Below are 26,610 nucleotides of genomic sequence, written 5' to 3'. Positions count from 1 at the left end.
ATCAGAAGGAAGCGATTTTGCTGCTACCTTGATCCTGGACTTTTAGTCTCCAGAAATTTAAGACAATTAATTTCTGTCGTTTAAGCCACTCTATCGGTGGTACTTTGTTATGGCAGCCCTAGCAAACTAATACACTTACCAAAGGAAGAAGGGTGCAGGAAGTTTTAAGATGCCAAAAGGACAGACTGTAAAACAGCAGGAGATAGGGAAGTTCATTAAGATGACAAGTGGGAGCCAACAGGTTACATAAGAGTACAACTGTTATGCCTTCCCGGTAAAGGAAAGGATTAATTTTAGGTCCTGCTGGACCATTCAAAAGGTGTAAATTAAAGAAAATTATCTCTCTGTTACTAAGTTCAAAGGAAAAAAAACCACACAAGAACACTGAACCATATGAAGATGCAAAGCAGCAAAGAAATATGCCATATTGAAAGTGCATTAGGGTATGAAGTTAAATTTAGTGGTAACATTTGACTACACAGACATCATACGAAGACATAAGTCTTTGAAGCTGCTCAGTGGCAAATGCACAGATTCCTTTCTAATAAATAAAAAAGTCTCACTGACTTACTCACTGGAAAATGGCAATACAAACAGTCCTAAGATACTTGCAGCACAGTGCACAGTGCAATTTAGGAATGGTAAGAAACAGATTTCAGTTAAATTTGTAGAATAATTGATAATGGATTTTCCCAGTATAATTTTTAATACATATAAATTTCCTTCTAATAAATACTGACATATAAATGACATCTTGAAATAAGTAATTAATCAATTTCGGCCCTCTGTTTCCCCATTTATAAAAAGGGAAAACATATGCGTTTACTGCTACATAAATATTTGAGATACTCAAGACTGGACTTTTAATCCTCCTGGATAGGAGCCATCAGAGGTGCCATAAGAAAAAGGCATACAATATAAGTGGCTTTATTTTTGTTGTGATCATCTTCACTATATCATCCCATTTACCAGGGAGAAGAAGTACAATATCTAAAGTTTCATAAAAGAGAAAGAATTTCCCTATCTTTTGTGTTGTGAAGAAAGCTGAATTCTCTTAATCATACATTGTGTTTTTTTGTCTTAAGCATCAACCCTCTTCTTGGTTTTCTGTCCATGAACCAGAATATCAGGTTGATTATCATCCTTCAAGCATCCTCTTTGTCAAGGTTTACCCTTATTTTTTATTAGTTTCAATTCTAGAGAGAAGGAGGCAGAGCCTCTACAGGTGATGGATGGGGTTAAGGGCCCAAGGACTAAGATGATTGTATAAGAAGCTGCTGCTGGGTGATATATGGACATATTGGAGTAACACACACTAAGAGTGAGGAGGCAGCATGGAGCAGTTGGCAGGGCAACAGGCAGCCTAAATTACATCATTCATTTAATAGCTCTAACATATGGCAGCTATTAAATCTCCAAAACAAACGTAAGACTAACCAGCACTCTCATAGCAAAAAGGCTTCCAATCTTATTTTTGTTTATAAGTCCTCAGTCCAAGCTGCTGAAAATTTCAACAGAATAACAACATAGATTTCTAAATGCAGTAATAATAAAAACCTTGCCAAGAAATTAACAATTTCACCTGATAACATATAAATGTTAAATTTTTTTTGTCTTAAAAAATTTTAAGGAGCTCTTTAGGAACTCAATCAGATAATTACATGGCTTTAAGCAGCAATTCTGTAATATATCAATCAGCTCATAATTGTTTTCAGAATGAATGATACACATGCTCTATATTAAAGCTGGCCTTTGCTTAAAGCAAGTGAAACATATCTTCAATAATGTCATTTTCCAATTAATCTCTTTTTTGTCTTGCAAAAAATGTAAGAGAAAGCTTCAGTGATCTTTTGGGGACCTAATTTTTCCCTTGTTCTACATGGTTTTCAAATAATTACCTTAATCAGGAAAAAAAAAAGAGAGAGAGTGAGACAGAATAAAAAAGTATGGTAAAAGCATTATCACCTGTTAAATAACCACTGGAATTTTTATTTTATCATACTGAGTAAAACTCTCCATCTAGATTCTAGCTCTTCTGGTGAGATACACTTAAAATCTCAGGCTTTCTGCAAAGACTCCAGAATGGAAATGGCCTAGGAATGACAGATAAATACTAAAAGTTTTACATCAAAATGCAAATTTACCCAGAAATTCGTTCATGCATCTATGCCTACTTTTCAATTCTATGCTTTATCCATGTCATTCCCAGGCATGACCAAGGTACAATCCCCTCTTATCCCCTGACCTTAATTCCATTCAGTTGAGCCCTTTCCTTCTTTGACTTACTTTTCCCTCTCATCCAACTTCCCTTTTACTAATTGTCTAAGGCTTTACAAAGGAGTATCCTTCTTCTGCCCAGAAATTTCCAAAATTTTTTACCTTTTTAAGAACGTCACTTCTCTACCCAGGATCCAATGATCTTTTTCCAGATTGCATTACCCTAATTTTCCTCTGGGAAACCAACTTCATCATCCATTGAACTTTGTGGTGATGATGAATTTAGGATAAGTATGTGAATCAATAAGGTCCAATGAGATGCAAGGAGGTGTTCTGGAACTGTTGGTAGAAACACAAACTGTTCCACTGGGCACAGCCTGGGAGGACATGGCCCGGAGAACTGGTAGACTATTTCCAATACATGAAACCCAACACTGAAGCCACAGTGAACAATCCAGAACAGAGACAGTTCTCTGTGAGATCTATATACTGTCATTTACTTCTTATATTACTATATGACTACCTCAGGAGTGGAACTAAATATTCCTTGAGATCAAGCTCTCGGATATTTCTTTGTACCTTCAATCACCTCTAACATAGTTCTATACTTTCTCTGCAAGAGAGAGAGAATTATAATAAATGTAATAAGTGTACATCTTTGCCCAAATTGGGATTAATCTGAGACATGTAAAGCACTCCTCCCTTAATTTATCTCTCAGAGTGTGAGCATCTCACCACAATGAATTTTAAACAAATTTTTAAAATACAATGCCGTCCCTAAATACGAAGCACCTTCTTTATATGAAACTCAACTGAAGATTTAAGAAAGTTTTAGGGGGAGTTCATGTTGTGGCTCACTGAGTTAAGAACCCAACATAGTGTTCTTGAGGATGCAGGTTCAATCCCTGGCCTCACTCAGTGGGTTAAAGATCCGGTGTTGCCACAAGCTGTGGCACAGGTTGCATATGTGGCTCAGATCCCATGTTACCATGGTTGTGGTGTAGGCCAGCAGCTGCAGCTCCAATTCAACCCCAAGGCTGGGAACTGCTATATGCCACAGGTGCAGCCATAAAAAGGAGGGAAAAAAGAAAGGAAAAAAAGAAAGTTTTAGGGTAAATGTCCCTGTGTATTTTTGCTGTGCTGATTTTATGACCAAACCCCCAAATAATATGTGACTCTCTTCTGTGTGCCAGGCTAATGCACATCATGGTCATACTAAGTTAATAAGAAAGAGAAACTGATGTAATTTGTGAGTCTGGAGGAGAGGCTAGATATGGTATTTTCTGATATCATACTACAGGGAGAAACTTGTCTGTCTCAGAGCCTGAATTCCTTGTCTCAAAAAAAAATTTATTTGGACTACCCAAAGAACTGTTACTGTGAAAACAATTCAAGTTTACCTCAAAGAGAGTGACCTGGAGACCTCTGACTATAATTTACCATCATGAGACCATGAGGTATGGGTAGGGGTGGGGGTGACTTACAGAGAATTCCTAATATAAGTACGAGGATGTGTAAACCTTTATGTTCTTACAAGACTTTTTTTTTTCCAATGCAGCAAGTTCTTATGCTTCTCCAAGCCTCACTGTGGTTTCCACAGAGAAAACGATGGGTAAGAACCCAAGAACCTCAAGGTTCCAGCACCTGGTTATCAAAGTGGGACCTCAGAGAGATATCCGGGCCTCAAACAGAGATCGGCCTTGAGGCACATGGAGGAAAGTGGGCCACTGATGGCCTCACATAGATGTCTGTGTCCTGACGTGGCACACCGGCACACAACACTTCCCTCTCCTCCAGCCTGACCGAGGAAAAAATCAGAGAGAGCTACCTCACCGCAAGGGGCAGACTACACTTTCCATTCAATGGGTGACCACAGGGCAGGTGGGACAAGGTGCGCTCTGGAGATCCCCGCGTGGAAACTGCCTGCTGCTTCAAGGCCCCACAGGAATATATGAAAGGCTGTTTAGGCCCCACGTGCCAGGCAGTCACACAGCCATTCCTCTAGAAATGCAATCAGGCAGCAGGGCTCGGGGCCCCTCTCTGGGGCTCAACTGGTTCCCCTTCCACCTTCCAGCCCAGGGAGTCTTTCTGTTATCTTGGGGGAAACCTGTTCTCTTCCTCCTGCTGCTTCTCTGTATTTTTTGTCCATACTCATAATACTCTTAGTTCCCTAAGGATTCAGGGTTTTGGAACAGAGCTCTGGAGAGGCTCTTTCTACACTGTCACTTCCCTTGCTGAGGTGATGAGCTCAGAGATGACCATCTGCTCCAAAGGAGAGAAGAAAGGTATGCCAAAAGAAATGAAATGATAAATCTCAAAGATATAATTCCACCATACTTTCCTCCTAAATTACCCTGCATGCAGGCATCACTCCTCACCCTCACCAAATGCCCCCTTTAAATGCTCAGACCTGGGTCCAAATCCCAGGAGGATAACAAATGCTGGGTACAAGGAAGCCCCTGACTGCAGGAGTGCTCTTTTTCTCTGGGTTCCCAAAAGTGAGACAGGTAAGAATAGACCACTATAATTATAATTCTCTTATAATTCTCCTTATCTGGGGTCACACACAAAATTCTCCCATCCTCCATCAACACTCCCCTAGCCATTTGCTACCCAAACTAATGCATCATTTCAAATTAAGGAGTCCACTTTACCCAAGAAGTGAAAAGGTGCTGTTGACTTAAATAAGGCGGCAGGTGTCTGAGCAGACTCCCCAGTCTGAATTTCCACCATTATGTCATTCCCAAAGTGTCTGTTACAAGATCTTTGGGCTTCAGAAGTCTGGAGAAAGATGAGATAGAGGGTTTACTGAGCCCAGACTTTCTTGGGGGGGCAGGGGGCGCACCTGCAGCATATAGAAGCTCCCAGGCTAGGGCATGAATTGGAGCTGCAGCTGCCGGCCTACACCACAGCCACAGCAATGGCAGTTACAAGCCTGTCTGAGACCTACACCTCAGCTCATGGCAATGCTGGATCCTTTAATCCACTGAGCGAGGCCAGGGATCAAACACACGTCCTCATGGACACTAGTCAGGTTCATTACCACTGAGCCACGACAGGAAATCCCGACTCTTTCTTGAAGGTACAAAGTGGCTCTATTCATTGGTCCTCTCACTTTTCTGAGACCTTTTCCTCCTATCCTCGCCAAGCAGGCTTTGGCTCCAGTGTTAGTGGTTGAGGGATTCCTTTAAGACAAAGTTGCCATTAAAGTGGGTTTTTTTCCTGCCAACAAAGTAAGTGACATGCTTGTGCTTCATCAGTCTTAGAAAGGTCCTCTGATACAGAGCAGTGCCCTCTAGAGGATTGTTAAGGGATTCAGTCTCCTTCCCCAAGAGGGTATTTGAGGCCATGGCCATTGCATCAATCCATAACACAGTAAGGGGACACCCATTTGGCAAAGCAACAGGATCCTTCTGTGGCTACCTAAAAACAGCCTAGGTAAGGGCATCCCAAAATACCTGCTGGGATAAGTACCATATGCCATCTGGCAAGGTCTGAGCTATTGTTGCTTAAAATCACTCCTTTCTCCTCAGAGTCCAGTCTTTACATGCGGAGTCCAAGAAGGATGCCTTGACAAGAACATCCCACGTGCCAAACTTTATAACTACCTTCCTGACACTTAGAGAATGCAAATCCATCCATTAACTTTATTAAGGTTACATCTGTCCACTCTTCCTCTGCTCACCACCTTCAGGTCACCCAAAAGTTTTAAAGCATTTGTGTGGAAATCTTGCCAGCTTGATCTCACTACAGACCATAGTTTTCCTGATCACTGGTGTCTTTTGAGCACTTGCCTTATCTCTGCATGGGATCACGAGGGCTGCTTCCAAAATGACTTGACCCTAATTCTGGAGTATATCTACAATCTGTAATTCTGAAATATGCTGCATGCGGAATCATGGAAATTCCAGACAGGCCTCCATGAGTATCAGATACAAGTTTCAACCCTCCAGCAGGTGTGCCACCAACATAATATTACTCTTCTATGACTCAGTTTAACCTTTATTTCAAGCTCCTTTTCACTGGAAGGGTTAAGATTTAGTCTGTTGGTTTGGCATCCTTCCTTTCACACTTTCCCTTTCCTGGGGTGTATTTAAGTCTCTAGGGATTCCACGGTGTGCCACACTGTTTGTCACTTACTCAGGCATATCATGTCCTGTCGGGTCCTCTCTCACCATAACTAAGACCTCCATCACTTTAGTCCACAGGCCCCTGGCGAGCCCAGTGACTCTCCCCCATATATCTGAACCCTGCGTAATGGATCCTCTGTGAGGCCATCTGTGGCTGACTGCCAAAACACACCATGAAGCAGTTCCCATTCTGGATCCAATTCCTTCCTCATGGTTTCTCCTGGAAAATGGGGCAATGAACCATACTCTCTTGGGCCCCACAAACCTATCTGATATTTCATATCCTCCAGAATATTTGGAATTAAGTCTTAGAAACATTAATCATTCTCCTTTGAATGCCTGGTCTGAGATTACGGAGCAGGGCCATTTTCTACCCATGCATGGAGAAGCAAAGAAAGATCACAAGAAAAAAGAATGAGGCAAGTTTCCATACAGAAGCATAGAAATAAAGAAAAAGAACCATAAAATTGCTACTGGGATCCTAATGTTTTTGGGTTTTTTTTTTTTTTTCCTTTTTCAGCCACGTCCTTGCCATGTATAAGTTTCCAGGCCAGAAATGCAACCTGCATATACCACAGCTGCAGCAATGCCGGATCCATAACCCACTGCACCGCCAGGCCAAGGACTGGACCTGAACCTTCACAGAGACAAACAAACAGGATCGTTAACCCACTGAGCCATAGCAGGACCTCCCTAATGATTTTCTGGTCACAGTCCAGCCCCTTCTGAGGCCATAATGAACCTGGGCTTTTGAATTCCTTGATATAGGAATTTATGGGAAAGAAACTTTCCCATAAATTTTAACTTGAATAGGTTATCTATGAAAATGGATTCACATCTTACTTGTGTGTATGATTTTAAAGTCGGTTAAGTGGAAAAAGTAACATTTACTATTGCGTCTCCTTAAAATATCTTACATTGCTTAAAAAGTATAGTATGCCAAAAAAAGATAGAAAAATGCAAATCAAAACTACCACGAGATACCACCTCACACCAGTCAGAATGGCCATCATTAATAGGTCCACAAATAACAAATGCTGGAGGGGATATGGAGAAAAGGGAACCCTCCTGCACTGTTGGTGGGAATCTAAGCTGGTACAACCACTATGGAGAAAAGTATGGCGGTACCTTAGAAAACTATACATAGAACTACCATATGACCCAGCAATCCCACTCTTGGGCATATATCCAAAAAAGATATACAGAGGGCCAAAAGACATGTGAAAAGATGCTCAAGATTGCTAATTATTAGAGAAATGCAAATTAAAACTACAATGAGGTATGACCTTAAACCAGTGAGAATGGCCATCATCAGAAGTCTACAAATAATAAAAGCTTAGGGAGGGTGTGGAAAAAAAAGGAACTCTCCTCCACTGTTGGTGGGAATGTAAACTGGTGAAGCCACTATGGAAAACTGTATGGAGGTTCCTTAAAAAAAAAAAACTATTAACAGAGCTACCATAGGATCCAGCAAAACTACTTCCAGGCATAAATCTAAAGAAAAACATAATTCAAAATAGTACATGCACCCCAGTGTTCATAGTAGCACTATTTACAATAGCCAAGACATGGAACCTAAATACAATGAAATATTATGACTCAGCCATAAAAAAAGAATGAAACAATGCCATTTGTAACAACACGCTGGACCTAGAGATTACAATACTAGGTGAAGTAAGCCAGACAGAGGAGGTCAAATACCATAAGATATCGCTTATATGTGGAATCTAAATGACCCAAATGAACTTATTTACAAAACAGAAATAGATTCACAAAAACAAATTATGGTTACAGAAGGTGGAGAAGTGGAATAAATTAGGAAATAGGGATTAAAACATACACACTGCTATATATAAAACAGACAACCAACAAGGACCAGGTGTACAGAACACAGAACTATACCCAGTAGCTTGTAATAACCTATGATGGAAGAGAATACAAAATATACATTTTATATATATATAACTATACTTTACTGTACACCTGAAACATAACACTGTAAATCAGTTATAATTTAATTAAAAAATTTTAAAAAGCAACATATTAACTCATTAAAAAATGTATAGTGTGCATTTCTTATAGCTCTGTAAAATGATTTTATTGATGCTCCTAATTAATCACTTGTAAATCTTTCACTACTTACTTCAACTAATTCTTCAATGCTTTTCTTCAAGAGTATAGGTCAGAGTTCCCGTTGTGGATCAGTGGTTAATAAACCTGACTAGCATCCATGAAACGGGGTTCGATCCCTGGTCTCCCTCAGTGGGTTAAGGATCAAGCATTCCCAAGAGCTGTGCTGTGGGTTCGCAGATGTGGCTTGGATCCCGAATGGCTGTGGCTGTGGTGTAGGCCGGTGGCTATAGCTCTGATTGGACCCCTAGCCTGGGAACCTCTATGTGCCATGGGTGCAGCCCTAAAAAAGACAAAAAAGAAGAAAGAGTACAGGTGAATCTATCACTAGTAGCTTACCTGGTCACCTAAACAGTACACTTCTTTTAATTGTCAATGATGAGAGTAGTTTTTAAATGAAATCATTTTTACATTACTTCCATAGGTTTTGTCCAAACTGCAATGACTATTTCAATCCCCTGTACTATTTTTTTTTTCTTTTTAAATCCAAATAGCATATGGAAGTTCCCAAGCTAGGGATCGAATCGATCTGCAGCTGTCAGCCTAAAATACAACCACAGCAAAGCAGGATCTGAGCCACATCTGTGACCTAAACCACAGCTCAAGGTAACACTGGACCCTTAACCCACTGATGGAGGCCAGGGATCAAACCTACATCCTCATGGATACTAGTCAGGTTTGTTTCCACTGAGCCATGACAGGAACTCCCATATACCCTTACTATTCAAACTCTCTCATTCTCTTTCTCTCACTCCTCATTTAGGGAAATTTTAAAGTTAAGTAAGTTCACTATACATATAATAAAATCCTACTAAATGTGCAAACAAGCAGAGGACATAGAAGACCAGCTACTTTCAGGACAATTCCTACATTTTGTCAGTGAGGAAACTAAGACCCAGAGCGCTCATAGTCACTTCAAAAGTACAGAGTAGTAAGCACATAAGCTCTGGAATCCCCTACCAGGGTTAAGTTCTGGCTCCACCCTGAACTCTTAAGCATGAGGGGTTTTTTTGGTTTTGGGTTTTTTTTTTTTTTTTTTTTTTTGCTTTTTAGGGCCACACTAGTGGCATATGGAGGGTCCCAGGCTAGGCGCCAAATCGGAGCTACAGCTGCCGGCCTATGCCATGGCCATAGCAACAAAGGATCCAAGCATCTGCAACCTACACCACAGTTCGGGGCAATGCCAGATCCTTAACCCACTAAGCGAAGCCAGGGATCAAACCCGCAACCTCATGGTTCCTAGTTGGATTTGTTTCCACTGCGCCACGACGGGAACTCCAAGCATGAGATTAATTGAAGGGCTGTGAGCAGTAGCTACCATATAGTGAAGGTTCAATACATCTTACCTATTAGTTTTTCTTCGTCAAGAACATGAGAAAATTAGTAGCAGAGCTGGAAGAAAAAGTGAGTCTTCCAAACCCCCGGCTGGAGCTCTCCCCTGTGCCAGGCTCTCTGTCATGTGCCATCAACACAGAGCCCGGCCAATGGCACACAGTCAATTCATGTATATGGGATGAGTGCAGAGGTGTCTGCAGAGCAGAAACTGGCCTGTATAGGAATGTGAGCCAAATGGATCCTTGCTAAAATAATGATTTACTTAGAAAATATTCAAAATACACTTTTAATTATTCCACAGATTTGATACCAATGGTATTAAATATATGGATACATAAATATGTGTGAAATCATGTGGAAATTCTATGCATCAAGATGTTAAAACCCTTGTGGCTCAGGGGTAACGAACCCGACCGGTATCTACCAGGATGCGGGTTCAATCCCTGGCCTTGCTCAGTGGGTCAGGAATCCAGCATTGCTGTGAGGTGTGGTATAGATCACAGATGCAGCTCAGATCTGCCGTTGCTGTGGCTGTGGCACAGGCCTGCAGCTGCAGCTCTGATTCCATCTCTAGCCTGGAAACTTCCATATGCTCTGGGTGTGGTCCTAAAAAATAAATAAATAAATTCCTAAAAAATATATGTTAAAACAATAGTACAAAATTTGGAGTGTTTTGTTGTTTTCCTGTGGGCTTATCTTCATTTTTAGTGTTCTGCAAGTAGCATGAATTATTTTTTAACTAGAAGACACAAATATATGATTTTACTTAATGATTATGGACCTAAAAATGAGTTGAATTCAAATGGAAGAATTATTGGTGTTATTCTTTGTCAGTAATCCTTTATAATTTCCCAGTTTCATTATGAAATTTTTATTAATTCAATGTGAACTACACAGGATTATAAAAGTAATTGCATTTAACTTCAATTACAGTTAATAACTGCTCACATGACACCTGGTAGAAGTAGTGCTCCAGTGACTGGGCCTAAATGACCTGTAAGTGCAATCTAATTAAGAAAAAAAAGTTTTACAAAAATCTCAGATAGACCATATCCTACCACATCAGGTAGAAATGTCTCATTGGGTTTGAATGACATGTCATATACTCCTAAATGAATGAATAAATAAATATACAAATGACCAATAATAACAGGGAGATAGCATGTACTATGTGACACAATGTCAAAAGTTATTGCAAGCGAAACATTTAAGCCATGGGGTTTTGCTTTTCAAAGCTTCCCTCTTCTCTTCTCCTTCTGCCTGTTCTAGTGGAACTGCAATGGTGGAATACTAGGTGAGGTTGGCAGCCTCTAAAGTGGTATCCAAATAAATAAATAAATAAATAAATAAATAAAGCAGTATCCAGTGATCCCCAGCTCCTCGTACCCATGCCATTCCACCCGTGAACGTGGGCCCAGAATAAATACAGTATGGCAAAAATGACAGGGTGGCACCTGCAAGATTAGGTTGCCAAAGGACTGTGATTTCCATCTTGGGCACCTTCACTCACCCTCTCGCTCTGAGGGAAGCCAGCTGCCACGTTGCGAGCTGTCTGTGACTGTTCCTTGCCATCGTGGCAAGGAACTTAGGTCTCCATGTAACAGCTGGCAAGGAAATGAGGGTTACCACAACATGTGTGTTAGCCTAGGAAAGCAGAGTCTCTCCAGTTGAGGCTTCAGAAGATTACACCTCCAACTGACACCTTTTTGTTGCTGTTAAAAAATGGAAACAAAGTTTTCATTTAGGAGAAGCTAAAATCAATGTATACATTCCAATCAAAGATCTGTCCCATGTGGCATCTTTTCAGGAGTCTACCAGGCCAAACCCTTCCCTGCTTTCATGGCTTTTGCTGTGCTTTTCCCCTTTTTTTCCTCTCTCTTTGCTTTCAGCCTTTTTGTTTGCCTCTGGTTCATCCATATGGCGTACTGTCCATGCTGGTCTAAAAGAGTATTTTTTTTCTCTTAATATCAGTTACCTTTTTCATGTCATATGTCTTTTACTATACATTGGGTTTCACTACACGTTTGGGTTCCATCACAATCACTACCGCTTGAAGATCTTTCATCAAAACATCACTATCTACTTTAAGAATACTTTTAAGTCTGCTGAGCTCCTTTGGTCCCTTTTTTTTTTTTTTTTTCCTTTTTCAGCAGGCGTTTTCCTTTCCCACTTACTCTGTAAACTTTCAGCCATATTTTACCTGAGAAAGCCCCTCCAAATGACACCTAGACTGCAAACCTGTGAGGGTACAGAGGCACCCAAACCTGTTAAATCACACCCAGATTTCTGACTCATAGAAACTGTGAGATAATAGTGTTTGTTGTTTGAAGCCACTAAGCTTGGGGATAATTTGCTATGCAGCAATATATAACTAATAGACCAAGAAACAAACAGAAAGCTTAAATCAGTACCATATGAAGGAATAAAAAGTAATAATAAGATCCATTATGCTAGAACGATTGGGGCAAAAAATAAATAATGTGGTATTAGATCACAATGTAGAATTGGATTATAAAACAACATACATTAATACTCATATAAATACATGATTGAAGAAAGGGAGAAAGGAAGGCAGGCATATTTTTTTTTGGTCTTTTTGCCTTTTCTAGGGCTGCTTCCGCGGCATATGGAGGTTCCCAGGCTAGGGGTCCCACCAGCCTACGCCAGAGCCACAGAAACATGGGATCCGAGCCACGTCTGCAACCTACACCACAGCTCACGGCAACACTTGACCCACTGAGCAAGGCCAGGGACAGAACCCGCAACCTCATGGTTCCTAGTTGGATTTGTTAACGGCTGAGCCACGACGGGAACTCTGGCAGGCATATTTCTTACAGAAAAACTCCAAATAATACATACTCTCCTCCCCAGACTCCAAGGAGGTATAGTATAGCTTTATCCCCCACCTACTTAGCAAGGGCCGGTCTTCAAGACTTCCTTCCAAAGAACAGAATATGGAAAGGAAAAGCAGTGACTTCCCAAAAGAGAAAGCTGGGAAACTCTACCACATCTAAGTGATCAAGATTAAGAGAAGGGGTGGGTGAGTGGGTGTGTGTATGTGTGTGCATATAATGATGTAATGAAAGGAGCACTACATCTCTGTGGCATTTTTTTTCCCAAAACTCATAACCCAGTCTAATTATGGGGGAAAAAAAAAGCAGACAAACCCACGATGGGGGATATTCTACCATATACCTGACCAGCGCTGCTCAAGGACACCAAGGTCATGAAAAACAAAGACTCACAGACCAGAGGACCATAGAGACATGACAACCAATGCAATGCAGTATTCTGGATTGGATCCTAGGTCGGAAAAGGCACATCGGTGAGAAAACGAATGCTGTCTTCTCCTTGTCTGTGTCCCCTCTTTGTTATAAGGACCTCTGTCACTGGATTTAAGGCCACTCAGATAATCCAGAACAATCTTGTCTTGAACCTCTTAATTACACCTGCAAAGGCTCTTTTTCCAAATGAAGTCACATTCACAGACTGTGGGGGATGGGATGTGGACATGTATTTGAAGCCACTACTCCACCTACTCATGGATGTTAAACATCAGAGGAACCTGAGTGAGGTGTACCTGGCACCTTGCCATACTCTGTAAATTTTCTGTACATGTAAAATTATTCCAAAATAAAAACTGTATTTAAAAAAAGTTTACATACTTAAGCAAAGTTGGCTTATGGCATAAAAATTCAGAGACTGAGACGATAAAAAGAAACAAAGATTAACTCCTTTGTAGACAGAAAAACTGGTGGCAGCTGTTATCTTTAAATTTGTGAATAACACACATATTAACAGAGTAATACTCTAGAAGACACTTGGATTACATTTTGTTTTTGAAAGCATTTCTATATCACCAGAGATGGAAAATCATCCTGATCCTTCAAATATCATCAGAACTGAGAAGTGAAGAATGTGAAATCGCTTTCATATTTGGTTACTTTTCCTCCCCTTTTTAACTATAGATTTAGAAGTGTCAATCACTGCAAAAGTATACATATTATTTGCAAATTCAGCGACTCTTTGATTGTGAATACTTATCACATCCCAGTAAAATTCCGAACTCTAAAAAATTTCCTCTAATTTACTTGGTGCTTTGAACAAATACAAGATAAATTGTTCCAATGGCTGACCCTTCTTCTGTATTTATCAGCAAAGACATTCCTACAGCTCAAACTTGTGACTTAAAGCTTAAAGCGATTATGTGGAGTTGCCCAACCTGAACTTTTTTTTTTTTTTTTAATTTCCTTGGGTTATTTTCCTTCATTTCATACAATGCGATCTAGTGTCTCAAATGGTTACATTGAAAAGTGATTTCAGGTTCATACAGAATTCTCACTCTTGTGGTTTGAACTCTGCACCTTTTGGTGTCAGGGAAAGAGTCAGCAGTCAGATGACAGCGTGATATAGACAAAATCTCAGACATGCAGTACGCAAATACCAGGTCCCAAAGTCCTGGGATCCAACCTTGACTGCAGGCCAGACTCCCCTGATAGACAGAATGGCCACCCTCTCTTTCCAGAGTCATCTAGTGCCAGAATGCAGACTAACAGAGAAGAGGGAAAATTGATTCTCCATTCCAAGATTCTCTGTGCTTCAAAACACAGAATGCACAAACCCTCTTAAAATGAACCACTTAGGAAACTAGTCAGGGAGAATGTAATCCCTGTCTTGTTCCCTTTGAGGAGAACACACTACAGTTCTTCTCATACTCTATCTTTTCCTGACCATCAGATTCTAATATCAGAACCTATTCTGGTATTAACTGGCATATTTACCAATGTAATGAAAAGGTGAAGATACAGGATATTGTGATGTTTAAAAACTATACATATGACCTCTTCCCCTAGTAGCCAGTTCGTAAGTCATGAAACCCACCTGCTTTCCTTCCCAACCCAGAGATGTTCTCCTTCACCTCCTTCTGTCTCATGTGGACCATCTGAACACTCCCTTTCTCATGTCTATATCCCAGATGTGAGTTCCACTCATCCCACCTCAAACCAAATGATCTCTGAAATGTCCCCAGTTGTTCAGTTCTAGTCACTAATGTTACCTTCTGAGAGAAGCCCTTACTTCAATCACAGGAAAAAAAAGTTGTCTCCTTTTATTTCCGTCATCTGTTTCTATACCTTCCTAATTTTCCTTTCTTCACAGCAATGATGCTTTTTCCTTTTTTTCATTTTCAGCTGCCCGGCGGCACATGGAGTTCCCAGGCCAGGGATCAGATCTGAGTTATAGCTGTAACCTAAGCCACAGCTGTAGCAATACCAGATCCTTTAACCCACTGCACCCGTCTGGGGATCGACAGTGCCCACCCCCATTGTGCTGCAACAGAACTCCCAACTGTGCATTTTAATAATTGAATTTCATGAGATGAAGTTGCCAATGTGACCACCCTTTCCCACTAACACCCTTAGGACTGTTCTAGAGGAAGAATGGTAACACCCAGACTTTCAAGCTAGGCATTCAAAAAGGGTTTGAGCTACATCAATTTAGGAGAGACACAATGGGGCACCTGAGTCTTACAATGCAACACTAGGCTTCGTGTGCACTGTCTCTGCTCCCCAGAGTCTATCTTTCTGAGGATCCTTGGAGAGCATTGTCTCTAAAATACGCATGGAGCCTTTCACTGTGGGCTATAAGATTCCTCAGCCTACATGATAACCACCCCCACTACTACTCTCCTTAACTCCCACAGGGTTGAGGTCCATCGTCTCTTCTGTGTGTTGACAGCATTCTCTTCCTTTTTTGCAGCTCTCATCACCTTCCATCTTCCCATTTGCCTGAATTCACTGTTTCCTCACAATTTCTAAGTATCATTTAAGAATTTACTAGATACTAAAGTTATTTTATCTATTCTTCTAAAATAACATCTGGTATTTCAAATCATACTGCAATACGAGATGGAAATATGAACTTCATTTTGTCGTGAATATGAATATAAATGCTTATAAGCATGGTGCAAGAAGAACCTATTTATAGAAAGTTAATACTTTTGCTATAACAAAGACACATCATAATAACTCAGGAGTCATTTAAAAGTGATCTAAGAATAGGACTCTAGAAACCAATTAGTTGCGACATCTGGACTGCAAAGATCAATCAGCAAGACTAGAGAGAAATGTTACAACAGTGAGATTTTTAGTCAGGAGATTGACGCTCATCTCCTGTCCCTGCTGCTTCCCAGCCATGGGACCTTGAGAAAATTTCTGAACTTGTGAAGTATATGCACATAACTGTTTCAGCAAATTAGTTGTGCTCCCATTTTTCCATGTTTTCCCCTTGGCTTCCAACTCCTCCATTAAAAATAGAGATGAGGAGTTCCCATCGTGGCACAGTGGTTAACGAATCTGACTGGAAACCATAAGGTTGAGGGTTCGGTCCCTGCCCTTGCTCAGTGGGTTAACGATCTGGCGTTGCCGTGAGCTGTGGTGTAGGTTGCAGATGCAGCTCAGATCCCGTGTTGTTGTGGCTCTGGTGTAGGCCGGTGGCTACAGCTCCGATTCGACCCTTAGCCTGGGAATCTCCATATGCCACGGGAGCGGCCCAAGAAATAGCAAAAAGACAAAAATAAAAAATAAAAAATAAAAAAATAAAAATAGAGACAAATTCCTCATTCTCTGAATCAGGGCTGGGCTTGTACTTTGGCCAACAGGATGCAGTAGAAGTACTGAAGTACCAGTGCCTAGGCTGGGCCTTGAGAGGACTTTATGCACCACTCATTGTCTTGAAAACCTACTACATCCATGTGAGTGAGCCTGGACTAACCCACTGGAGACACGGCTATCCTTCCAGTTCCAGGAACACAGAAACAAAGGCAAAATTTCCCTATTGACTCCACTACAGGAAAGTACTACACAAGGGCTCTTCTTCTGCTTGGGTCTTGTGTCATATCTGAACCAATCACAGATAACCAGGTGGATGGAGCTCTGGCACTCCTGTGAGGATCCTTGTGTGAAGAGAGGAAGCAAAATCTGCACTAAAGGAGTAAGAAAGGAGAGGAAATATGCTAGGCTGCAAAAATAATACTAACAGAAGCCTGAAATGATATGCTATTACTACCCTTCAATTCATTACATGCACAACTGTCCTTCTTTATCACAGGGCTACATCTTTAGACTTGGCGTCCACAGTCCAGTAGGGCAGAAAGAAAACAAACTGCTCTCAGAAACAGAAGTCAGAGCTCCTTGCTTACTTCTCTCTCTACAATCACTTTATAATCCTCTTAACCACCGTGATCTAGAGCAGCTCTGGGAACATAAGGGAAATTTAACATACATGTGTTTTTAAGGAAGGACACTTTATTATACTTGACTTCCCATTCTCTCACTAACATAGAAATATTCTCACTGCATTGCAAAAACAGGGTTTTTGGTGTTCTGGATACTGAGATTTTAGAGGCTCAAGTTGCCATGGCTGAATTTATACTTAGGCTTTAGAGACAATGTCTCTTGTAAGCTAAATCATAGGATTCTAGAGACAGAAGAAAACTTAGAGATCTCTTAAATCTAAATTGGGTGAAAACGGCAAAGACATTTCAAGTGATAGGCTCTGGGGCCATGGATGCTGCAATCGCTGCTGCTGCCATTTTTGTTCAATGTATAACACAGATGCTGGATGTATAAATATGTAATCCATGTAGAGTGCTACACTTTGGACATACTTTATTCAGTATCATTACAAAGACTGAATGTTTTATAAAATTTAAAAGGAATAAATACACAATCTAGTAGAATTTATAACATTGCTACTGTTCAAGACCTCAATCTAGAAATTAGGAATTCCAGCAAAGAACCGAGTAGATTAAGATGTATGTTGCCCACTCATTCTATTTTATGATGTTCTGATCAGTATCTCATTTTCATCTGAACTGAAATGCAAACCTTACTGCATAATTTTGAACAAAACTAAATTAGTTAAACAAATGATTTGTTTGTGTCAACCCTTTCCAGGACATGTCAGAGACTCTGACAGGAATTTACAGATAATTACATTACCTCAGACAATAGTTGTGTTACAAAGAGATTTAAAATTCAAGGACAGACTAAGTCAACATCTTGTTGCACACATGAGTAAGAAAAGGCAGAACTATCTCATGAATTTCAAGAGGTCTGAGGAATTCTTTAATATTTAATTGTATTTAGTTGACCATTCCTTTCACCTCCTTGAATTTAGTTTGCCTGTGACTTTTCATCTATAAAATGTAAAAACCACATGTAGACTGAATCAGCAGGGTTTGGGTAAGACACTTAAAATGCATGTGCTCACAATGCCATATCTTACTAAAGTTTATCTATATTAAAGTTAGCAGAAAAACTACTGGAGAAATGAGAAACACAAAATAATCTTAACACCATATTTAGGCACAAAACACAACCCAGTGCCAATAGGAAGAAAAAGTGAAAATTCATTTAATTAAAACTTTCCTGGAAAAAATTCTGGTTATAAGTAAATATTTATAAATACTAAATTAATTAGAGAGAGAGACAGACAGACACCAAATCTTGGTTATGAAATAAAATGAATACAGAACTACAAAGCTAAAAGGAACCAGGAGATCTTCTACAGGTGAAGAAATTTAGGACCCAAGAGGTAGGGTGACTTGCTATTGACACTACTACATGGTGACAAAACCATATAGACTATATCCATGGCTTGCATTTCCACTCATAGCTGTAGTCAGTTCATATATTTATTAATCTGGTCTGCAGAGGATACATACAGAAAGCAGCTTTATTCTTTCTTCCACTCTCTCTTCAAACCTACTTTCTGGACTCCTTTTCCATACCCTGAATGGAAACTTGGGAAGGTCTCATAGTTCTCCTCGTCCCTCTAAGTTGCAAGCATGGTCTTACTTGTTTTTTTTTTTTTTTTTTTTTAGGGCTGTACTTGAAGCATATGGAGCTTCCCAAGCAAGGTGTCAAAATGGACCTACAGCTGCCAGCCATAGTCACAGCATCACCAGATCCGAGCCATGTCTGCAACCTACACCATAGCTCACAGCAACACCAGATCCTTAACCCACTGAGTGAAGCCAAGGAATGAACCTCATGGTTACTAGTCAGGTTTGTTTCCACTGAGCCACCACAGGAGTTCCTTACTTGGGTATTTTAAAAGCCCCTTTTGTTTACTATCAAAATTCCAAAACCTTCTCTAACTTAAGGTGGGTACATCTTCCTAAGATTTGGGCAGGAGCATGGAGTTAGACTCTACATTTCTTGTTCCATCTCTGCCCATGATCACATAGCGAGTAAGCAGTAGAGCCATGATTTGAACCTACATGGTCCAGCTCTAGTCAGTTAATCTCTTCTCATTAGTCTTCACCATCAGGCCCTGACTGCTGCCAGTCCAGTCCTCCAAGCAACCTTTGGGAAAAAAAAAAAAAAAAAAAACACTTCTGGTGCAGGGGAAACATGCATCTTGCCCACACACCCTCCATGGTGGTGAATACTGTTCCCCCCAAAGGGCTCTCTCTCTCAGGCCACTCCAGGCATGGGTGGCTCCAGCCCGTCTCTCTCAGAGAGCATCACTGTTCTGGAGTCTCCCAATCTCCTATACATACCAAGTCCTCTCAGCAGTTCCCTACTGACGGGGAGTATCCTGCAACATGCTAATGGCTATCTCAAACAGTCTTCATCACCAACTCTTCCGCTTCGACCCCGGGGGTGAGCAATTGGCTCACCCAGGCAAAACTAGCTGCCAATCATATAACACAACCTGCTTAGGCAATCTCTTTAGGATCTGGAAGTACTTGGTACCTATTGTGTTTATCTTGGCATTGGGGCCTGGACCATTTCTCTGAGACAACAAGAATAAAGGTCACATTTAAAATCCTGATATTGCCTCTGCTGACTAAAGGCATTAAAAAGAAAACGAACCACATATTAGGATTATTGGGATAAATTAACATTGAGAAATCTTTAAAGATTCCTTTTCTTAAGGATTCCTGTTAGCTTAATAAAGCATTAAAATATTAAAATTTCAAATTTTAATAACCATATTAATTGAATTTTAAATTAAAATAGCCATAAACTCTTAGAATTGGAAGGGACTTTTAAATTCATTCAGTGATGTATCAGTTGCTAGGACATTTCCACGTTCTTACGCGTTCATGCTTGAGCACCCTAATGATAGAGAAATCACCGTCTCTTCAACAGTTTGTTCCCATCTGGGATTGCTTCCAACTATCAGAAAGTTATTCTATGAAACTCGAAGCTGCCTCTTTAAGGTTTCCACCCCTTGATTTGATCCCTCGAGATCACACAGAACAAGTCTAATTCCCCTCTCACATGACACATGTGAAGCCAGTGTCACTCCAACTTCTGACACTGCATTTGCTAACACCCAGTTCCTTCAGCTACTTCCTTTGTAACACAGCTTCTACTGTCCTTGTTATCTTGCTTATCTTCTTCCTCAGTAATTCCTGGCCTCCCTATGGCACACTTGAGGTACAGCCCCTAGAGCTGAAGTGAGAGTAGTCAAGCCAGTAGAAGAGGGAACAATGCTCTCCTTCTCCACAGCACACTTTTTTGCTTAATAAAACCTAAATTAGGAGTTCCCATCGTGGCTCAGTGGTTAACGAATCCGACTAGGAACCATGAGGTTTCAGGTTCGATCCCTGGCCTCGCTCAGTGGGTTAAGGATCTGGCATTGCCGTAAGCTGTGGTGTAGTTTGCAGGTGTGCCTCAGATTCTGCGTTGCTGTGGCTGTGGAGTAGGCCGGCGGCTACAATTCTGATTAGAACCCTAGCCTGGGAACCTACATATGCTGCAGGTGCGGCCCTAAAAAGACCAAAAAAATAAAAATAAAACCTAAATTAAGGAGATCCCTAGTGGCTCTATAGGTTAAGGATCTGGCTTTGTCACTGCTTGTGCCTGGGTTCAATCCCTAGCCTGGAAACTTCCTCATGTTGCAGGCATGGTCAAAAAAACAAAACAAACAGAAAAAACCTAAGTTAACATTTACTCTGCTGACACTCACGGCACAAGCTGAATTATACTATATTCACTACCAACAACATTTCCTTAAGTCTTTTCCAGATGTGCTACAGCTAAGATACAGCTTATCCTCTATACATGGTGTTGATTTTAGCAGGCAAGTAGTGGCCCCAACAGATGTTCTCTTTAAAAACCGTTCTTTTAACACTCATTAAGTTCAACAAGCCTAAGATTTTAGGATCCTAATTTGACCATTTAATTTATTCTCTTTAACTTCATATCATCTCAAATTTTCTAAGAGTGCTTTCAACATCTTCAACCAAATCACCAATAAAAAGGATTAACAGGAAAAGGCCAAGGACATTCCTAGAACCACCCTTCCATTTGACATCAATCTATTAAACAGCACCCCCTTAGTAGCTATTCAACTAATCATCAATATCCATAATGACATCTCTCTCTTCAGCCAGGGGTATATAACGAGAGACTCTGTCAAGCGCCTTGTTCAAATTCAGATTTCTAGGTTCTCCACCCTTCTCAGCTCTAGAGATCCGGACACCTTACCGAAAAAGAAATTCTGCTGTGATGGGTGTTAAACCCATTCTGGCTCTCATGAATAAGTGATGCTGCTTCTAAGGGCTCACCAATCATTTATGTGATAGCGCATTACAGAATTGAGGCCATGTTCATTATCATAGACCAAATTGAAATTACTTCTTCCCCTTTTTGAAAGTGTGAAGGATCAGAATCTTCAAACTTCTCCCATCTGAAGCCCCTGAGTTCTCCATGATTTCTCACAGATTTTGGACATAGGTCCGGTGTACTCAATTTCAAGTTGCTCAGGACTCAAGAGATTTAATCTACTCAGCTAAGAGACTTCAAATCTCTAATGGAACAGCTCAGAATTCTCTTTCAGTGGCTAAAATAAACATTAACATTAATGTACTAAAGCCACTCATTAGAAACCCAGGTTTTGGGTTTTGTGCTATTGGAGATATTCTGTGCCTCACAGGAACACCAGTCTCACAGAAAATCTTCCAATGCTGTCTGCTCCCCCAAAGAAAGACTCTAGCATCATGGAAAAGTTACTGATATAGAAACAGATGTTCCTAAAAATACCCCTGGAAATGTATGGATATGAAACACACGCCACATATATTTAGTTATAAAAATAAGAAAATCATATTTTTATCTAGCAACTATTTATTTCCAGAAAGTGACTAAGCACTGCAATCAAGTCATACCTGACTTTTTAAAAAATTAAGACAGATTGAGCTGTCTATCCCACAAAAGAAATGTCTATTAATAATCCAACTCCAATTGCTATGTATATTTCCTGGCAGGCTGGCTCCTGACTAAAAGCACCAGCTTTATTTTCCTGATTGGCTTAAAACATATCATTCTGTGGCATAAAGAATTTTATCACTGAAAGATGTTCATTGTTGTCTGGACTGAAATAAATAAGATGTTCTTCTGAGATACTCAAAAGTAGCATATCAAAACAGTCCTTTCCTACACAACCTTGACCAGATTTAAAAAAAAAAAAAAAATCAAAGCATCACCTCTGAAAAACTAGCATAAAACTAGGTTTAAAAGACACCTAGGCAAGTGAGTGATTCTATTCAAATATGGATTTTCGATTGCTAATTTCATTCCAGTTAAACTGTGATTGAGAATACGCATGTATAAATTATAGTGGGGGTTTGTGCTTGGCTTGTACTGCCACCTGGTGGTTTCCTGCTTGTACTAACACAAAACTCAATAAGGAATTTCTTCTACTAGCAATCATTTAGCAGTTTCTTTGCAATATCAGTCACTAACAAGTCAATACTTCCTGTAAAACCTCTAAAATAGTGGTTTAGAAGAGATTTGACTTAAAATCTTTGGTAAATAAGATGAACCATACATCATTCAAACACAGTAAGCATAATGATTAGTAAATTGATAATAAAAAATACGTAGGAAAAGAATTTAAGTCCCATCACGCCCCAGAATGAGAACAAAATGAAAGAGACAAAGAGCCCCGCTAAACACAGACCTGCCTACCTCTTAGTTAAAAAAAAAAAAAAAACATGTAAATATCAGAAAAACCAACTGGAAATCTAGAGGTCAGTTTGTATTTATACAAATGAATAGTGTTACAAAAATATTTCTCATAGAATTCCTTAAGGTATTGATATGTTTCAGAATTCATGTTCCTCTTTTGTGAAATAATTTTTTTGTCTTTGGTCCTACTAGGGTATTCAGTAGCCATATGAATTAACATGAATATTTTATTATTATTATATTTGTTATAATTATATTACACAAATTTGGCCAAGAGATATATGAAATTACTTTTTTTTCTTTTTAGGGCCACACCTGTGGTAAGTTCCTGGGCTAGGGGTCGAATCCGAGTGGCAGCTGCTGGCCTATACCACAGGGTTAGGTTAGAGTTAGGGTTAGGTTAGCAACACCAGATCCAAGCTGCATCTTCAACCCACATCTCAGCTTATGGCAAAGCCGGATCCTTAACCCACTGAGCAAGGCCAGGATTGAACCTGCATCCTCATGGATACAACCTTGGTTCTTAATCTGCTGAACCACAACGGGAAGTCCTAGAATGTCTCTTTAATTACTAAAGATAAAAATTTTGGAGTTCCCACTATTGTACAGTGGGTTAAGAATCCAACTAGTATCCATGAGGATGAAGGCTCAATCTCTGGCCTCACCCAGTAGATTAAGCATCCATCGTTACCACGAGCTAAGGCACAGGTCAGAGTCGCTAATGGGATCTGGCACTGCTATTTCTCTGGTATAGACCAGCAGCTGCAGTTCTGATTTGATCTCTATCCTGGGGAAGTCCATATGCCACAGGTGCAGCCCTAAAAAAAATAAAAATAAAATCTGACTGTAGTGGCTCCAGTTGCTGCAGAGTTGCAGGTCGATTGATTCCCCCACCCAGCACAAGGGGTTAAAGAACCTTCCTCTGCCACAGCTGCAGTCACAACTATGGCTCAGATTCAGTCCCTGGCCTGGGAACTTTCATATGCCTCAGGTGTAGCCATAAAATAAAAAAAAAAAAAAAAAGAAGTTTTAAAGTTGCCAAATCAAGATTACCAATTATTTACTTATTCCATGTATTTATTTTTAAATAAATATTACTTATTATTTTGAAAGGCAATATTTTCTTATGGCCAAAAATTCTCTACTACATCATTATTCACTGTAACCAGTTTCTTGCAGAAACAGCCATTACGCTTAGTAAGTCCTTTCTACAATCAAACCATTATTTTCACTTAGCCTATTATTTGATTTTTTCCCCTCAATTTAATTCTTTAAACTAGATAAAGCTTATTTTTATTCATATCAGGTAATACTCTTTTTTTTCCCAAGGTGACAAATCACTCCTGTTAGAGACATATGTGGATTAAGCCCTCCCTCTTCTGCTGATGTGTGATGTTTGCTTTAAGACATATTAGGATTTAATATAAAATACAAACTGTTTAGAAGGTCCACCTTCCTTTCCATCCAAAGGGGAATGCCTATGCCAATACCATGCTGACAATTATTTTATAAAGTTGAGAATGTGTTTTCATATTTAACGTTGCAGTATGTCTAATATTTAGTTTAAGGAAGGAGTTCGTCCTCCACCATTAATCATTTCTAAATTGTTCTGCCTAGTCTCATCAATCTCTGACGCCAAATGAAGTTCAGAATAATTTTGTTAAATTCCCCCAAAAAATAAGAAAAAACCTCTACAGTTTTACAACCGTTAAAGAAATTAATTTATTAGTTTAAAATCCTCCTATAGGAGCTCCCCCTGTGGCTCAGTGGTAATGAAAACTGACTAGTATCCATGAGTATGTGGGTTTGATCCCTGGCCTCACTCAGTAGGTTAAGGAGCCAGCATTGCCATGACCTGTGGTGTAGGTTGCAGATGTGGCTTGGAGCCAGTGTCGTGGCTGTGGCGTAGGCCAGCAGCTGTATCTCTGATTCCAGCCCTAGTTTGGGAACTTCCATATGCCTCAGGTGTGGCCCTAAAAAGATAAAAAATAAAAAAATAAAATAAAATCTTCTTACAAAGAATATACTAGACCCAGATAGTTCTAAAAGTGAGGTTTATTTATTTATTTTTTTGGTTATGCCCCGGGCACAAAGAAGTTCTGGGGCTAGGGACTCAACCCACACCACAGCAGTGACCTGAGCCACAGCAGTGAAAACACTGGATCCTTAACCCACTGGGCCACATGAGAATTCCTCAATACATTTTTACCAAAAACAACAACAAAAGTGCAGGAAATGCCCTGAGTTACATCACAAACCCAACTAGTAAAATTTTGGAAGCATCATGCCTCAGCAAATCAAAAAGCATACCAAGAGTCAATGAAGGGGATATGCCGCACAAACACTACTGGTGATAAAAGCAGCACTAAAGATCACGCTCAGCCTGACTCATTCTCTGCCACATTCCCATAATGCCTTTCATATTTCATTTTGCCCTTTTTTCCCTCACAGTTTTGTATTATGAGAATCAAAAAAGCTGAGAAAACGTTAAAAGATCCATGGAGAAAGAAGCAAATCAAGCAGTAAAGCAGTAACAATGAAAGTGAATATATTATTTCCAACAAAGCAACTATTTATTATACAACTATATTGTTTGGTAATCAGGAAGCAATGTTATGGACATTTACAGCCTTATGTTATAGTTTACTGTTTAAAACAGGTTTGTTTACTATATCACATTTCAGGAAATTGGTTTGGGTTAACAAGTAGCTCGGAGTTCCCGTCGTGGCTCAGTGGTTAACGAATCCGACTAGGAATCATGAGGTTGTGGGTTAGATCCCTGGCCTTGCTCAGTGGGTTAAGGATCTGGCGTTGCCATGAGTTGTAGTGTCGGTTGCAGACGCGGCTTGGATCCCACGTTGCTGTGGCTCTGGTGTAGGCCGGTGGCTGCAGCTCTGATTCGACCCCTAGCCTGGGAACCTCCATGTGCCATGGGATCGGCCCTAGAAAAGACAAAAAAAAACACAAAAACAAGTAGCTCATTATCATTTAACCATTTAAAATGAAGGGAAGTAGGCTCCCAATTAATGTTTTTGAATAGAACAGCTGATTTTCAGAAACAAATTACTAATATTAAGTAGATATCTGTATAGTTCTAACATCGAAACTATTAAAGACCACATAAAAAAGATATCCACAGTCCCCTCTTGTCAGTAAACATAAATGCAGTAATTCTAAACAAAGTATTTTTTGAAATGACAAATATGGTATCTTCCAGAAATGTTAAGATTGGTTCAATATTAGAAAATGTATTGATTAATGCAATTCACCTCATTAACAAATTATAAGAAAAAACTCTATGTCCATCTTAATAGAGGCAGAAAAAAATTTAATAAAATTTGTCATCTATTCAAGATAAGAAAAATAACAAGCTAAAAAAAGGACACTTCCCTAACCCAGTAAACTGTAAGAAATAAGCTTTAAGAGCATTCCTTTAAAGTCGTGAACCAAACAAGGATGTCTATCTGCTCGCTGGGCATTCACACATCTCACACACACACACACACACACACACACACACACACGCACACGCGCGCGCGCGGTAGAAGTAGAAAGGAAGAAAGCTGCAGATGTGATTGCTTAAAGAGAAAATCCAAAGAAAAACTACAAACGGTTCTAAATCACAAAAAGTATTATTTAATATCTACTGGCTATTAAATCAGATCCCGGAGTTCCCGTCAGGACTCAGCGATAATGAATCTGACTGGCATCCATGAGGATGCAGGTTCAATCCCTGGCCTCGTTCAGTGGTTAAAGATCTGGTGTTGCTCTGGCTGTGGTGTAGGCCAGTGGCTATAGCTCCAGTTTGACCC

At 40.0% G+C, this 26,610-nt stretch overlaps 1 pseudogene; it reads right to left on the bottom strand.

Annotated features, from left to right (window-relative positions):
- Nucleotides 1-11,623: 11,623 nt before the first annotated feature.
- On the bottom strand, nt 11,624-12,005 carry LOC125126233 (uncharacterized protein C12orf31 homolog; annotated as a pseudogene).
- Between the last annotated feature and the right edge of the window lie 14,605 nt (nt 12,006-26,610).

Source organism: Phacochoerus africanus, chromosome 4 (assembly GCF_016906955.1).
Source record: "Phacochoerus africanus isolate WHEZ1 chromosome 4, ROS_Pafr_v1, whole genome shotgun sequence".
Classification (NCBI taxonomy): domain Eukaryota; kingdom Metazoa; phylum Chordata; class Mammalia; order Artiodactyla; family Suidae; genus Phacochoerus; species Phacochoerus africanus.
The sequence above is the reverse complement of the archived record's forward strand: the minus strand, read 5'-3'. Positions and strand labels throughout refer to the sequence as shown.